This window comes from Homarus americanus, unplaced genomic scaffold, assembly GCF_018991925.1.
Source record: "Homarus americanus isolate GMGI-L3 unplaced genomic scaffold, GMGI_Hamer_2.0 scaffold367, whole genome shotgun sequence".
NCBI lineage: Eukaryota > Metazoa > Arthropoda > Malacostraca > Decapoda > Nephropidae > Homarus > Homarus americanus.
In genome coordinates this window covers 16,590,268-16,604,966 of record NW_024743709.1, presented here as the reverse complement: position 1 = coordinate 16,604,966, position 14,699 = coordinate 16,590,268, and the positions used below count along the sequence as shown (strand labels likewise).

Sequence of the window (14,699 nt, the reverse complement as noted above, 5' to 3'; positions counted from 1 at the left end):
TCGCTGGGACAACTGATAATGGGTCGCACAGATGCAATTGGCTACTCCTTAAAAGCTTCATGACTCGGAAAAAATTAAGAGTGAGACTGCTATCTACTGTACAATCTTTAATCTTTTCGTCCTTCTACTGCAAATCTCACTAAACATTTCCAGGCTATGATAATCACACACTCACCGCTCACACTAAGAATTTATTAAAATATTTAAAAAAAAACTTTTCCGAGCGAAGGAAAGGAGGATGAGAGTCCGTGACGATCTCTAGCGACCACACACACGCCTCCTCCGGTAAACAGAATATTAACACCATAAGACAGCAGATACTCCAACAGTGTCTGTCTCACTCTATGACGGTTGGCTCTAGACTCTGTATCTTTGCACCAAGTAACACGTACTCTTAATTATATATTAACCACTTTATTATTATGACGCCACTTTTAAAATTTTTGTTGGTTTACGCCAGACAACTTCACTCAGCACAGAGAGGACCCCGTACACAAGTTGCTAAGACACAAAAAGAAAAGTTATTATATGATAACTTTTCGTTAATAACTATCCATTTAAAATGAACAAAATATATTCCGAATCTGTTTTAATATAGATAATTAAAGAGAAATCACAAAGAAGAGTAAATTTAATTCCTTACTATACTGCATCTCTATTCTCTTCTTCGTATGAGAATGAACTAATCCAGTCGTCAAAACCGGAAATGTATTGAAAAAGAATATATTGTTACATGCAACATAGAATAGAACTATCCTTAACAACCAATTACTAAATGAGCTGTATGCCTCTGCCGGACGTACTGTAAATGAGTATGTATTCTTGATATATATATTGTATAATTTTATATTTTTCCAGACTAGAATTTCACTGTTTTGTTTCTGTGTATAGTTTATATTCTTAAAATCAGTAACACTGTATTAACATTAACAATGAGACGTTATGACAAGTATGATGTCTGGGTCAGTCAGCAACCCATAAAAGCCGAGGGTCTCAGAGCCGGCTTTGAGTTAGGACACAAGCTTGGGTAACCTCCGGACCCTTACACTGGCCTGCGTTGTCAGTTGTCTTCTGTCTTCGGTCGATCGGGTGATGTACTTATGGTATTCATTGTTGAGGCTGGCTGGCTGTGTACAGTGTCTTATGTATTTTTGTTCTTGAATCGTGTATTGATTTAGTTGTCAGTGATATTGGCAGCCTTAAGGTAACCTAGTTTGTTCATGTGATTAGTCATATTTTTGTGTTTTAGTGGTAAGCATTTGTAAATATAGTTATACAATTTATTTAAGTTTCTTTACTCCAATCATCAAGTCTTCAGTTACTAAAAGGGGCTGCATTCAACCCATACATTACACCGTAGTTGGAGTTGTTCTCGATACAAATTTAAGAACCATATATTGTAATTCTCTTTAAATACCTTCACTTCTGTTTTTTACGAGGCAGTAAGGTTATAAATTGACTTTCAGCCATATTGTCACTAATTACAAAGAGAAGGATAATGTAAGGAACATATGACTACTACACAAACTCCCGTTAAACACCAATGTTATTAACTTACAAGTGTAAAATTTAACTTATTTATTTTAAGCTTTCGTTTAAGAAGATTATTGCGACGGACTTTGCTGCTGTGTTAATAATGGATAATTGTCTTGTATAGCGAAGACAGAAGAAATACTTTCATCACTGACATGACAACGACAATTAGCTGTGAGAGGAAGAGGAGAAAGATACATGTCAGGAAAAAATTAATTGACAAGACTCACGGCCTCTGGTCACAACCCTTGAAGCACCTGCCCTGTTAGGTCTACGGGCTTTACCCTTCAGGCTGTACAACTGTTCCGTCGGACAGGTAAGCTGTTCAGTGAAGATGAGCTGCTCCGTCAGGCAGTATAACAGTTCTACCAGACAAGCAAGGTGTTCTCTTACAAAGGAGAGATGTTCTGTTTGGCAATAAAAGCAATCTGTCAAGCAGCATTTACACAAGACATTCAAGCATCCAGAACATGTTGTTCTCTATGGGTAAAATAAATATCTAGAAGGTTTAAAATGTTTCTCCTAATACTCCCAGTACAACTCATGCTGTGTTTTACCTGCACAACCCTAACAGTGGGTTTGATACCAGATCTTGATACCAGATCCTAACCAAACCTAACCTAACCTAACCCAACCTATGTACTAACAACACTTACGAACAATCTCCCGGCACTACTCTGGCGATCAATATCCAGCACTCTACTAGCTGTCCTCCCAGTCACTCTACCAGTTGTCCTCCCAGTCACTCTACCAGCTGTTCTCCCAGGCACTCTACCAGCTGTTCTCCCAGGCACTCTACCAGCTGTTCTCCCAGGCACTCTACCAGCTGTCCTCCCAGACATTCTCCCAGCTGCTTTCTTTCATCACCTTCCCAGCGATGAACTCTCAGCCGTGTACTCCGTGGGTCATAAGAGATCGCCTCAGTCCGCCGGTCATTAGCTAGCCCTTGAGGTGTGTACCAATTACCTGGGCCACTCTGATGATTACCAGCCCGCGGGGTAGCCACTGGTTAGTGCTCATTAGCTCGGGTTTGCATGAGAGTCTGGATTGCCGGATGTCTCCTAACACTTAAGGGTCTCTCGAGGATGAGTAGGTACTTGAAGTTAGACCTTTAAAGTACATTGGGAAGAGATAATGAAAGACTAGCCATGGAAGATGCCTGAAGGTCAGCTGTAGTGGAAAGTTTGAAAGTTGACCTCATGGTGAAAAGTTTATTGCTGACCTTTGGGTGGAAGGCTGAAGGTTGATCATGGAGTGAGACGCTGTCGGCTGGTCTTGGGGGCACCAGATTAGAGCATAACTTTAGATTGGAGTTAATATCAGAAATGTTGATTCTCTAATTGACAAAAAAATATGGACTCCAGGCTGTAAATTAGAAGACTGAACCGGTGTTATGATTAAGACTGCTTGGGGTGAAGCTTCGGGTCTGAGGAGCTATAACGCTGAAATAAATTATAAACATTTCAAGGTAGATAACAGTCATACCGTCACTCATGGCGAGGAACACTTAAGCGTGAGGACTGCCTTAGTCATGTGAGCAGCTGGAGGGGAGGTGGTGGAGGGAGGAGGTGGAGGGGAGGAGGTGGAGGGGAGGAGGTGGAGGGAGGAGGTGGAGGGAGGAGGTGGAGGGGAGGAGGTGGAGGGAGGAGGTGGAGGGGAGGAGGTGGAGGAGGGAGGAGGTGGAGGGAGGGAGGGGGAGGTGGAGGGAGGAGGTGGAGGGAGGAGGAGGTGGAGGGAGGCGGAGGGAGGAGGTGGAGGGAGGAGGTGGAGGGAGGAGGTGGAGGAAGGAGGTGGAGGGAAGGAGGTGGAGGGAGGTGGAGGGAGGGAGGTGGAGGGAAGGAGGTGGAGGGAGGAGGTGGAGGGGGAGGGAGGTGGGGGGAGGTGGGGGGAGATGGAGGGGGAGGGAGGTGCTGGGGAGGGAGATGGAGGGAGTAGGTCCTTTGAGGTAATAATATTTCCTTATGTGGTTAACCGCATCGCGTCGCCCTCAGGAAGGTCTTGGGTATGAAACATGAGATCATTAAGGGCGGAAGAGGCAGAATTATTGTTATTTTCTTCTTATGGAGTGTGCTTCTTGCCCACCTGCTTCTTGCTCACCTGTGCTTCTTGCCCACCTGTGCTTCTTGCTCACCTGTGCTTCTTGCCACTCTACCAGTAGCTTCTTACCCACCTGTAGCTGCCTTGCCCACCTGTGCTTCTTGCCTACCTGTGCTTCTTGCCCACTATACTTCTTGCCCTCCTGTGTGCTTCTTGCCCACCTGTGCTTCTTGCTCACCTGTGCTTCTTGCCCTCCTGTGCTTCTTACCCACCTGTGCGTCTTGCCCTCCTGAGCATCTTGCCCACCTGTGCTTCTTGCCCTCCTGTACTTCTTGTCCTCCTGGGATTCTTGCCCACCTGTACTTCTTGTCCTGAGCTTCTTGCCCACCTGTGCTTCTTACCCTCCCGTGCTTCTTGCCTTCCGGTTCGTTTTGTCCTTCTGTGCTTCTTGCCCCTCTGTGCTTCTTGCCCTTCTGTGATTCTTGCCCTCTTGTGCTTCTTGTCCTTCTGTGCTTCCCACACACATGCAAAAACACGCGCACGCTACTTTACAGTGGTGTGTTGGTGAAAACAACTGTGTTTTTGACAATGTACACTACATTTACGTCCATGGACTGTGAAAGGTGTTAACATTATAGTAATACCAGAGCAGTGCAGCCAACAAGTGTACGAGGGGTACGCGATGACCTGCCTCAGGCCTGCGTGGCTCTTAACACTCAAACCTCCTTTTTCCACATAGTCATTATCTCCTGAGGCGACTGTGCCTCTGGCTAAGACAGTTGTTGGTGTGCATGACGGCAGAGGGCGCTCACGATCCCCGGTAATAAGACTAAGCCGTGACAAGATGCAGATCAGGGAAGTACGAAAGCAGAACTCTATTAAATAAAATCAAACTGTAAGAACTAGAAGAGTTTAGTGAAATAAATGGATTATTGAATTATATTTAAATAAAGATGGTGATGACGAGAAGATCACTCAAAAGTACAAAAAAAGTCAATTATCGTAATACAGCGGGAAGGACAACAGCCATAAAGGAGCCGCGTGGATCTTATCTTGAAGAATAATATCCGAGTAGAAGGCGAGACTCAGGCTTCATACACTCAGTGATAGTCACCACCAGATAATTTCACATAAACTCTACTCGAAAAAAACAACTAATTTTTTAAGCGATTTAATGACATATGAAAGATAGAAATTTTAGGTGAAGATCTTATGAGTCACGCCAATAGAAATGATAGAAAAGAAGTGATAATTTATCTGAGGTAATATTTTGTATTCAAATTGCCTTTGCCTTTCCCCCATCCCACCCATCATCACTCTCCCATACCTTCCCCATCCCACCCATCATCACTCTCCCATACCTTCCCCCATCCCACCCATCATCACTCTCCTATACCTCCCCTTCCCCCATCCCACCAATCATCACTCTCCCCACATATCTCCTTCCCCATCCACCCATCATGCTCTCCATACCTTCCCTATCCACCATCATCACTCTCCCATACCTTCCCCATCCACCCATCATCACTCTCCCTGCCTTCCCCATCTCACCCATCATCACTCTCCCATACCTCCCCTTCCCCATTCCACCCATCATCCTCCCATACCTCCCTTCCTCCATCCCACCCATCATCCTCTCCCACACCTTCCCCATCCACCCATCATCACTCTCCCATACCTTCCCCATCCACCCATCATCCTCTCCCATATCTCCCCCTTCCCCCATCCCACCATCATCACTCTCCCATACCTTCCCCCCCATCCCACCCATCATCAATCTCCCATACCTTCTCCCATCCCACCCATCATCGCTCCCATACCTCCCCTTCCCCATCCCACCATCATCCTCTCCCTTACATCCCCTTCCCCCATCCACCCATCATCACTCTCCCACACCTTCCCTATCTCACCCATCATCCACTCTCCCCTGCATTTTATCCACCCATCATCACTCTTTCATACCTCCCCCCATCCCACCCATCATCACTCTCCCATACCTCCCCCCATCCCACCCATCATCACTCTCCCATACCTTCTCCCATCCACCCATCATCACTCTCCCATACCTTCCCCATCCACCCATCATCCTCTTTCATACCTCCCCATCCCACCCATCATCACTCCTCCCTTACCTCCCCATCCCACCCATCATCACTCTCCCATACCTCCCCTTCCCCATCCACCCATCATCACTCTCACACCTTTATCCCACCCATCATCACTCTCCCACACCTTCCATATCCACCCATCATCACTCTCCCATACCTCCCTTCCCCATCACCCATCATCACTCTCCCACCTTCCCTGTCACCATCATCACTCCTCTCCCATACCTCTCCTTCCCCATTCCACCATCATCACTCCTGCTCCCTTCCCCATCCACCATCATCACTCACCATACCTTCCCCCCCCATCCACCCATCATCACTCTCCCATACCTCCCTTCCCCATCCACCCATCATCACTCCTCCACCTTCCCCTATCCACCCATCATCACTCTACCATACCTTCCCCATCCCACCCTCATCACTCTCCCCATACCTTCCCCATCCACCATCATCACTCTTTCATACCTCCCCTATCCCACCCATCATCACTCTCCATACCTTCTCCATCCACCCATCATCTCTCCATACCTTCCCCATACCACCCATCATCACTCTCCCATACCTTCTCCCATCCCACCCATCATCACTCTCCCATACCTTCCCTATCCACCCATCATCACTCTCCTTCACCTCTCCTTCCCCATTCCACCATCATCACTCCCCATAACTCCCTTCCCATCCACCATGTCACTCTACCATACCTTCCCCCATCCACCATCATCCTCCTCCCATACCTCCCCTTCCCCCATCACCCATCATCTCTCCACCTTCCCTATCCACCCATCATGCTCTCCCATACCTTCCCCATCCACCCATCATCACTCTTTCATACCTCCCCCCATCCCACCCATCATCACTCTCCCATGCCTTCCCCATCCCACCCATCATCACTCTTTCATACCTCCCCTATCCCACCCATCACTCTCCCATACCTTCTCCCATCCCATCATCACTCTCCCATACCTTCCCCATCCCACTTATCATCCTCTCCCATACCTTCCCCTTCACCACCATCATCACCCTCCCCACACCTTCCCCCATCCCACCACATCATCCTCTCCCTTACCTTCCCCATCACCATCATCATCCTCCTTACCTTCCCCCATCCACCCATCATCACTCTCCCTTACCCTCCCCTTCCCCATCCTACCCATCATCACTCTCCCATGCCTCCCTTCACCCATCCCACCATCATCACTCTCCCATACCTTCCCCCCACCCATCATCACTTTCCCATACCTTCCCCATCCCACCCATCATCCACTCTCCATACCTCCCTTCCCCATCCCACCCATCATCACTCTCCATACCTTCCCCCATCCCTCACTCTCCCATACCTCCTTTACACCCATCATCACTCTCCCATACCTTCCCCGATCCCACCATCATCACCCTCCTGCCTTCCCCATCCACCCATCATCCTCTCCCATGCCTTCCCCATCCCACCCATCATCCCTCTCCCTTACCTTCCCCCATCCACCATCATCCTCTCCCATACCTCCTTCCCCCACCCACCATCATCACTCCCATAACCTCCTTCCCCATCCACCCATCATCCGCTCTCCCTTGCCCCCCCTTCCCCATCCTACCACATCCATCACTCTCCCATACCTCCCCTTCCCCACCCCCACCCATCATCCTCTCTCATACCTTCCCCCATCCCACCATCATCCTCCTCCCAAACCTTCCCCCATCCACCCATCATCCGCTCTCCCATATACCTCCCCTTCCCATCCCACCCCATCATCACTCTCCCATACCTTCCCCGATCCCACCCATCATCCTCTCCCCTTACCTTCCCCATCCACAATCATTACCCTCCATACCTTCCCCCACCCACCCATCATCACTCTCCCTTACCTTCCCCGATCCACCATCATCACTCTCTCATACCTTCCCCACCCCACCCATCATCACTCTCCTTACCTTCCCGATCCACCCATCATCCTTTCCTGGCAGCTTCCCCCCACCCACCCATCATCCTCTCCCATACCTTCCCCCATCCCACCCGTCATCCTCTCCCATGCCTTCCCCATCCCACCCATCATCACTCTCCGCAGCCCCCCTTACCCCTCATCATCCGCTCTCCCATGCAGCCACATCACCCATCACTCCTCCCATACCTCCTTCCCCATCCACCCATCATCACTCTCCCAAACCTTCCCCATCCCACCCATCATCCTCTCCCATACCTCCCCTTCCCCATCCACCATCATCCCACTCTCCCCCAAACCTTCCCCATCCACCCATCATCACTCTCCATACCTTCCCCATCCTACCGTATCCCACTCTCCCATACCTCCTTCCCCATCCACCCATCACTCTCCCATACCTTCCCCACCCCCACCATCATCACTCTCCCATACCTTCCCCATCCACCCATCATCCTCCTCCATACCTCCTTCCCCATCCACCCATCATCACCCTCCCATACCTACCCATCATCCTCCTCCATACCTTCCCCGATCCACCATCATCACTCTCCATACCCCCCTTCCCCATCCACCCATCATCCTCTCTCATACCTTCCCCATCCACCCATCATCACTCTCCCAAACCTTCCCCATGCACCCATCATCCTCTCCCTTACCTCCCTTTCCCCATCCACCATGTCACTCCTCACATACCTCCCTTCCCCCATCCACCCATCATCACTCTCCCATACCTCCCCTTCCCCCATCCACCATCATCACTCTCCCCAAACCTTCCCCATCCACCCATCATCACTCTCCCCTTGCCTCCTTCCCCATCCACCCATCATCACTCTCCCCATACCTTCCCCCATCCACCCATCATCCTCTCCCATACCTCCTTCCCCCATCCACCCATCATCCTCTCATACCTTCCCCATCCACCCACATCATCCTCTCCCACACCTTCCCCATCCACCCATCATCACTCTCCCTTCCTTCCCCATCCACCATCATCACTCTCCCATATCTTCCCCATCCACCCTCATCACTCTCCCATACCTCCCGTTCCCCATCCCACCCATCATCACTCTCCATGCCTCCCGTTCCCCATCCCACCCATCATCACTCTCCTTACCTTCCCCATCCCACCCATCATCACTCTTCCATACCTTACCCCATCCACCATCATCCTCCTCCCTTCCTCCCTTCCCCATCCACCCATCATCACTCCTCCCACCTTCCCCATCCACCCATCCCATCCTCTCCCATACCTTCCCCATCCACCCATCATCACTCTCATGCGCCCCATCCACCCATATGCTCTCCATACCTTCCCCATCCACCCATCATCACCCTCCCTTCCCCATCCACCCATCATCACCCTCAGCTCTCCGCCCCAACAGTGATTATCTAGCGCCCTCCGTCAAGCTCTCCTCTCGTGCTGATCTATTGCCTCTAGCCTCCCTCTCTACCTCACCCCCTCTCCCTCTCTACGCCCCGATACTCTCACCCTTCCCTCCATACACTCTCACTTTACTCTCCTCTTACCCTTTCAACTTTCTGATGTGTCCTTATTCTCTCATTCACGCCTCCTCCTCTCCTACCTCTTTCTCTCTCTCTCTCACCCTTTCTCTATCTTCTTATCCTTACGTTTATAATTATCTTTTCATCCCGTCTCCTACTCTCTGACTCTCCCTCTACTACCCATCATCACTCCCGCTGTCATCCTCTCTCATTTTCTCCTTCCTCCTCCCTCTGTGCCTCTTCTGCTCTCCAAGGCTTTACCCCACGCCCTTCCCTTAAATCATCCAAATCTTTCCTCCTGAAGGCGAGTATTGCTGTAGCTGTGGTGAGGTCCTTTTTTCACCCATTACAACCTCTATGTTTTTCCTATTACACACATATGTCAACAGTCCTCCTTATAGATCTGTCACGGTATGTATGGTCAAGCAGCCTGTCGCCTAATACCTCTCTGTTATGTTTATCGTCATCATATCGTTAATAATAAAGATCTTTTTTATTGTTTATATTCCCTATATTTACTTAAAACACACACACACACACACACACACACACACATGCACATACACACACACACCACACACACACACACACACAGATAACCTAAACTAACCTAACCTTATGGTTGAATAAGGTTAGGTTAGGTTAGGTTAGGATGGCTCGTGTAGCTTGTTACACAGTTAAGTGGTCCTGTTCTTGGTTTTTAAACTTTGAACTATCTGTTGTCCTAACCATAAGGTCAGGTTAGTTTAAGTTGTCATTTTGTAAGTTATTTTTCAAATCTACCAATATACATGCCGGTCATTTTGCAAAATAACCGATTCCGCAAAAAAAATACGTAACATGTTTACCCTATGTTTACTTAAACACAGACAGGAATTATCTTGGCGATGAAACAAAATCTAATCTGTTCTTTATCTGGTGGATCTGACCATCTCGAGACACTGGTTTAATTTTCTCTAAGTGATAGTTGCAGAACTTCACCGGGCTCTTATTTGGTCCTCCGCTCGTGGTGGTTCATAACATTACTTACACGTCAGCTGTGTTCACCGTCTCCTGCCAACACATCCCAGATTCTTAAAATGGTGATCCAGGGAACTACAGTACAACGAGCCTAATATATACTTTTCATTCCTAAACAAACATAACCTTTATTACCACGAAATCAATTATATTTATGTTATCTTACAATTACCCATTCATTTCTTTTTTTTCTTATTACGGGTTTGTATATTCATTTCGGAGATGTGAGACTGAAAAAGAATAACTCCCTTGAAGAAACTATATCATTAGATGCGATGTAGATGATATGTTTCAATTGGTAGTGTGTGTGTGTGTGTGTCATACATTTTTTGGATCTTTCTACGCCATCTGTCTGTCTGTCGATATTTTCAATGGCTCTCTTAACATCCTCTTTCTCACGCTCAAAAATTCTCTCACTCACCTGTTGTCTTACAGATGTATGTATGTATGTATGTATGTATGTATGTATGTATGTATGTATGTATGTATGTGCATTTATTCTGTATAAGTATTTGTGTGTGTGTGTATCTCAGTATCTCTCCTCCTCCCCCCCCTTCTCTCCCTACACCAAACAGATCAATCATAAATCTGCCCACGGCATTAGCATACATAATGAATGAAGTCATTAACGAGTCCATGTAAAGCCTCATCAATTTGTTGCTCGCTCCTAGATAAATACCCCAGTCAAGTCTCCTTTAATATTTTATGATTGGGAAAAAAAATGATACAGTTGTCATTTGTTTCACGATTTATAACGTTTGTGTGTTTTTTCTTTTTGAATAATACGAAGGAGTTTTTTGAGTGCCTTATATCCAGGGTAATGGAAAAATAAAACCAAGATTTTATATATAACTATACATAATCTCGCTTTTTTCATGACTGTATAATTATAATTTTTATGATTTTCGAGTTAGTTAAACTTCAAAGACATAATTATACTAAAACTTTATATATATTTTTACATTACTGTTAAAAATAAGAGAAACATTATTAACACTGAGAGAAAAGAAATATACTTAAGTTGTGGGTTAAACTGTATTTTTTTTATATAATGGTTTCTGATGAGGTAACCCCATCATCGTACTCAAGTTATGATAAGAATCTAGAGAGTCACTTTCACCTCGCGGGCGGCCTTACTAAATGTCGGATCTGAGCGGTGTCGGAATTAAGGTGGAAAAAAATATGTAAAGATATAGGATTAAACGAGAGAGAGGGAGAAAGAGAGAGAGAGAAGTCATTAATGAGCAAGGCTTTGGGAGAAAATGAGCGAGAGAAAAGGCAAGACGATGAAAGGGACGGGAAGACGAAACATCGAGAACGAATAAAATACAATTCCTCCTGGGTTATAATGGAGGCAGCGGGAGGGTTAGCGTGACACTGAGGCAGGGTTGATGGTGGAGGTATCAGGACGAGGGAGAATAGAGGAAGGGAGAATAGAGAAAGGGAGAATAGAGGGAGAGAGAATAGTGGGAGGGAAAATAGAGGAAGGGAGAATAGAGGAAGGGAGAAAAGAGGAAGGAGGAATAGAAGAAGGGAGAACAGAGGAATGGAGAACAGAGGAAGGGAGAATAAAGAAAGGGAGAATAGAGGGAGAGAGAATATATGAAGGAAAAATAGAGGAAGGAAGAATAGAAGAAGGAAGAACAGAGGAAGGGAGAATAGAAGAAGGAAGAACAGAGAAAGGGAGATTAGAAGAAGGAAGTACAGAGGAAGGGAGAATAGAAGAAGGAAGTACAAAGAAAGGGAGATTAGAAGAAGGAAGAACAGAGGAAGGGAGATTAGAAGAAGGAAGAACACAGGAAGGGAGAATAGAGGAGAGGACTCACCAGATAAACAAAGGAGTAGGTGAAAATGAATGCTGTCCATTGTAAACCTCAGGAGTGAGTAATTCAGACACACGGAGAAGAAAATGAGTAAGAATAGATAAATGAGGTAAGGGAGAAGAGAAATAAACGGGAAATAAAAGCATAAAGCCAATGTTAACTGATTTAAATGATCCAGAGAATGTTTGACTAAAGAAAAACATGAATAAAAAATAGAATAAGATATGTACCTAATTAATAGACGACGAGGCAGAGTTCATTACGTGGGATTTTCATTCGATATATCAAGTAAACACATTGAACGGAAAACTCACGAGGTAAGAAAATTAGACCTCACCTGAAGATTAGCCCCCTTCTCACCTGAAGATTAGCCCCTCCTCACCTGAAGATTAGCCCCCACCTCACCTGAAGATTAGCCCCCCTCCTCACCTGAAGATTAGCCCCCTCCTCACCTGAAGATTAGCCCCTCCTCACCTGAAGATTAGCCCCTCCTCACTGAAGGTGCCCCCTCTCACCTGAAGATTAGCCCCTCCTCACCTGAAGATTAGCCCCTCCTCACCTGAAGATTAGCCCCCTCCTCACCTGAAGATTAGCCCCCTCCTCACCTGAAGATTAGCCCCCTCCTCACCTTATTTCAACTGATGAATAAATGCCCTAATGTTACGAGGGGGAGGGGGGGTTAGATTAGGTTAGGTTAGTGTGTTTAATCATCAGATGAATTACCAAATGGATAGATGTTTAGATGGCACCAATCAGTTCACAGACGATCAGACAGTCAGTAGTCAGGGATTAAGAGAGCAGATTGTAAAAGTCAAGACTGGAAGCCTTCATTCAACCGTGGAGTGATAGAAGCCGGTGATTATATATAACTGTACACAGGCACCCTCATAAACGTCACGTAAAATCAGCCTCAACTGATCGTGGGAATCACCCCGGGCCACTAGTGTACAATGGTGGCCGCTCTTCACTCCAGGAACACACACAACTTTTTACCAAGAGTTTTGCTCATCGCCGAGTATATACAGTATGATTCGACAGTATATTTAATTTCCCACGGTTTTCCTCTGGCTCTTGATTTGTTAATATAATTAGCTTTTTTTTCCTCTTTAAATTGTCCTCTTTGCCTATGTAACTTCCGCCCGATCTTCCTATTTTTTCGTGTCAGTGCCTCACCATAATCTCAACATGGTGTAGCTACAACCTATGGATGGGGCTGGTCCTACCCTCGACTTTCTTGCTCTCTAACAAACCACAAGGGTGAGGAAGACTACCTTGTGCACTTAACTCGACCACCGTGAAAATATTATAATGAAAAAAAAATGACAAAAACGCTTCCGAGATATTTTTCTGTTGTTAATTTGCTGTTTTTTGTATGTTTAATTTTTTTCTACTCATACTTGGTGTTTGAATTGTAATTATCTGATTTCCTGTTGAAAAACCACTTCTTTGCAATGCTGATTTAGAGCGTGTTAAAGTCTATCTTATTTCCTTTGTCTATTTGAATCTCTCTCTTTCTCTCTTTCTCTTTTCTTGTCTGTGTCTCTATCTCCCTCCCTCTTTCTTTCACCCTCTCTCTTGTCTCTCTGCAATAAAGAACCTTTATCATAATCAGCAAACGATATCGTGGTCATTAATTACAGTTTATGACAGAGAGATTGAGATAAACGCTAAATATTACTTAAACATAAGGGTATATGATGATGGCCTGCAGTTTCTTTCTGTACCTCCTCTCCTCCAAGACTTACACCGAGGGTAATCATGAACCTGTGAATCTTATACAACAGGTTTTTGTGATTTGTGTGGCAGCGAAGTTAGTGAGACGAGTATTGATATCGTGATGAAGTTATAGTTATCTTGGGTAGAAGTGGTCATAGTTCTTGAGTCAATTATCAACAGGATGTCAAATAATCTGATGAGCTGTGATGTTTTCTGCCTTAAGGTCTTCTGCTTAGTCTGGGTAAGTCTGTCTTTGTTTGCCTAAGGCGTGTAGCAGCTCCGTCATGAGAGGTTTTTGGGGGGTTGATAATTGCCGGGTCAAGGCGCGGCGTGGTCCACCGTATAAGGATAAAACATATCACATCAAGTTATTGGCGATGTTCTTTCGTTTTCTTGAGAGTCGTGCGGCATAAATATGACAAACGTTGTTGTTCCTATTGGTAATGACTACTAATACCTTTGATTTATTCCCTGGGGATTATAGAATGAGCAGGAATTTTATTTCTGAAACCTCGTGAAGGCAGTTGAAGCACATACTCAAGCGTTAGTGCCACAGTCTTTTTCTGAATTTAACAATACGATCTTAGAAAACGTAACTTGGAATATTTTACTATTAGAAAAATAAATACCTTTGGACAACACAGAAATACGACATAAATGCGCTCAAACTATCAGGCTTCGGACAGAGCCGGGCAGCATAAAAAACGGCAGGTGCAAGTCGACCTCAGAAAGGAATGTTGAGGACAAACTTGGCTTTTTTGGTCTAGATCATTTCTTCCCAAGGCCACAACCTGGCCACACGCATGGTAATACAGGTGGCCTATAATTCATGGCAATCACAGATCCTCTAAGAGTATTCGCCTACAAACGGAACTAGAAAAAAATATTATATAATTGTCTTAGCTGGTAACATATGGCATCACACAGACCCTAAATTTTGTCCATAATACGTTGAGGTGTGTAGGCAAGACCCGTCGTCCGTATAGCGTGCATGACTACATAACTCTCATGGTAAATATTCCACT

The 14,699-nt window shown here is 45.9% G+C and overlaps 1 pseudogene; it reads left to right on the top strand.

Moving 5' to 3' along the window:
* LOC121877294 overlaps positions 1–4,456 on the top strand; it is a 70,911-nt pseudogene extending 66,455 nt beyond the window's left edge.
* The last annotated feature ends 10,243 nt before the right edge of the window (positions 4,457–14,699 follow it).